This window comes from Halyomorpha halys, unplaced genomic scaffold, assembly GCF_000696795.3.
Source record: "Halyomorpha halys isolate HHAL.00 unplaced genomic scaffold, Hhal_1.1 Scaffold118.1, whole genome shotgun sequence".
NCBI lineage: Eukaryota > Metazoa > Arthropoda > Insecta > Hemiptera > Pentatomidae > Halyomorpha > Halyomorpha halys.
In genome coordinates, this window is record NW_027106719.1 from 59,903 (window position 1) to 62,698 (window position 2,796).

The window sequence follows — 2,796 nt, forward strand, 5'->3', positions numbered from 1 at the left end:
TTATTTAAATTAAAATCTTTCACTAGTGGTGCGTTCATTTATCTCTGTGGCACGAACCAGTGCTCTATATTAGCCATTACCTCTTTGGGCATAACATTATACTCAATATACTGTTGTATTTTTTTACTTCCTTATTCATATGTCTAATTCTAATCCATTTTGCAATTTAAGTTAAAAATTATGATTTTATACGATTGGACGATTTTATTTCCGAATATTTTACTTCATTTTTTTATCTTTATATAGCCAGACTATTTATTATATTGGCATAAATGTTTTTTGTCTGTTTTATAGTTTACTGTGTTGTTAATAATTTTAATTAGATGAATTGTTTCTTTAAGCCTTCTGCTTTTAGTTTTTTCATGTCTATTTATATCATGTATAATGCGGTGCAATTTATATTTTTGACGTTCTTAAAGTTTGTGATGTGTTGTTTGATCTTGTTTTCCAGTTTTTTGGATATCTCTCTAATATAAATTTTTAAAATTGTCTCAATAAAGCTTATACATTGCATTTAACTTTTCCAGTTTATCTATTTTGTCTTTCATGTAAGATAGTTGGCATTGTAACTTATTATAATTGTATAAGCCAGTTTTAATATTTGTATGATCATATTCTACTACATATATAATATTTTATATTCTTATACTTAACCTCAATAATTAAAAAAATTATTTATAACAATTATTAATTAAAATTATGATATATTACACAACTATTCAAGAAATCTGACAATTTCGAATTGAACTTATGTTTGCTGGCTACTCAAAAGGATTACTGAGTGGTCTTTATGATCTCGACAGATGATAAATGGGATTTGAGATCGGTCTTAGAGGACAATGATAATTCTGGCTGTAAATTGGACGGCGTGCTACAAATTAGAGCGGGGACTCTATGGCTTATTCCGAGTTCAAATGAAACGAATAATTTGTCATTCCAAGAGGGTAAGGGAGGGGGAAACAAAATACTATAAACTTTGAGAACAATCCTTGACTAGAAATATGGCTTTCTTTTATTAAATATTGTTTCGATTTATTATTGTTGATATTAATTCGAAAAGAAAAATAACCTTGAAAAGCTAAAGAAAAATTGAAATATATTTACACACAACAATATTATTATGGTAAAATACCAGTGTGGTCGCTCAACGTGAACTATGAGAGGATATAGTGAAAAAGGTTTTTATTTTGTTATTATTTGTTGTTTTTTCTTCTGAATATAATTTACTGATGACAATAGAATTAATTTGTTTTACGTTCATATTCTACAAGTAATGCATACAAGTAGATAAAAAAAACAAAAAAAAACAAATTTCAATAAAAAAATAAAGACATCAATAATTTTATCTAAATGTATCTTCCTACAAAAACCAGGTGGTTGAGCAATAAGACATAATCGCAAACAGAAAATTAAAGAGACCGACCATTTTGGAATAGTAATATTCAGGGTCTAGAATACTCTGAATTAATCGATAAGCATTGTTAAGAAATAAAAATCGACCTGGAAACGTTTAAATTAAAAAAAAAAATGTTGAATAAAAAATATTTTAAATAAACCTTCTTCTAAATCTTCAAAAAAGAGAATACTAGCACGTAACGAATCAAAAGTTATATACGTGTTATATAGCGAAATAATTAATAATAAAATACGTTTTCTTTACTTCTATTACAAAAGTTTCGGCCTATTTATTCATTTATTTTGTTGGTTAACATGAAGCTAAAAAAAACTCATAGGAAATTAGGCTACAAAAGCAATCTTTAAATGATAATAATCTAATTCTAATAATAATCATTGAACCATGATATAAATATAATGTATAAGATAAATACATTAATAAATTAAATAAAGATGATCAGAGTAATAAACAAAATTACCTAGTCAGTGAAGCTTAGGAAACTCAAGACAGGAGTTGAAGGTCTGATGTTATGCCAGGCACTTGTAAGGATCCGTTACATGGTTCTGATGAACATATACTCAACCTATAAAAAAACATTGCGTATATAGAACGTGTATATCTATTAGAAAAAAAAATAAAACATTTAACTCAGGAAAAACATTAGGAATAATAAAAAAAATATATATATATAAAACGACATTAGAAAACTCAAGTTTTATTTCCTTTTCGAGTAAGACAGTTTAATGAACATATATGGATGTAATTACCGATTATTGTCACAGGCATAGTTATAATTGTGTTTTCAGAAATAAAAAAGTTATAATGATAGATATGGTATACCACCATATATGATTTATTAATAAGAAAAAATGTAAAACTATTACGTCAAAAATCGATAGGGCTTGGCGAAATTTAATTAAACAGGTTTTAAAATATAAGTTTCAATATCAGAAGTTTATAGATATTTTTATTGGGTATTTTTATTTCCTGAACTCTCTTAAGGAGCAGTAAGATCCCCATAACTGCAACATTAAAAGCTACTAAATTTCTTTTGTTTTTTCAGATATATTTTTTAATATCTGTCGCTTTGGATGACAGATGTTAGATCCATTCTCTATTTTTAAATATTTCTAGGTTATTATATAGTAAAAGGTATATAGTATCATATATAATATAATAAGATAATATAATATAAGGTCTGTGAAATTGAGGAGATGCCTGAGGAATGGAGGGAGTATTTACTTATTCCCGTTCACAAGAAGGGGTCGACGACGGATTGTAATCTTAACTAGTCGAATCACGGTATACGCTGAAAAAATTATAGGAGACAACCAATGTGGTTTTAGGCGAAATCGTTCAACTATTGATCAATTTTTTTCAATAATGCAAATCTTGCAGAT

General features: G+C 26.9%; 1 long non-coding RNA gene across 1 annotated transcript in view; it reads right to left on the bottom strand.

Moving 5' to 3' along the window:
• Nucleotides 1-1,869: 1,869 nt before the first annotated feature.
• The window catches only part of LOC106678006 (uncharacterized), a 134,282-nt gene continuing 133,355 nt past the window's right edge, over nucleotides 1,870-2,796 (bottom strand). Inside the window, exon 3 of the long non-coding RNA XR_001342685.2 lies at nucleotides 1,870-1,979. This is a non-coding gene — a long non-coding RNA (uncharacterized lncRNA). The remainder of the gene's footprint in view (nucleotides 1,980-2,796) is intronic.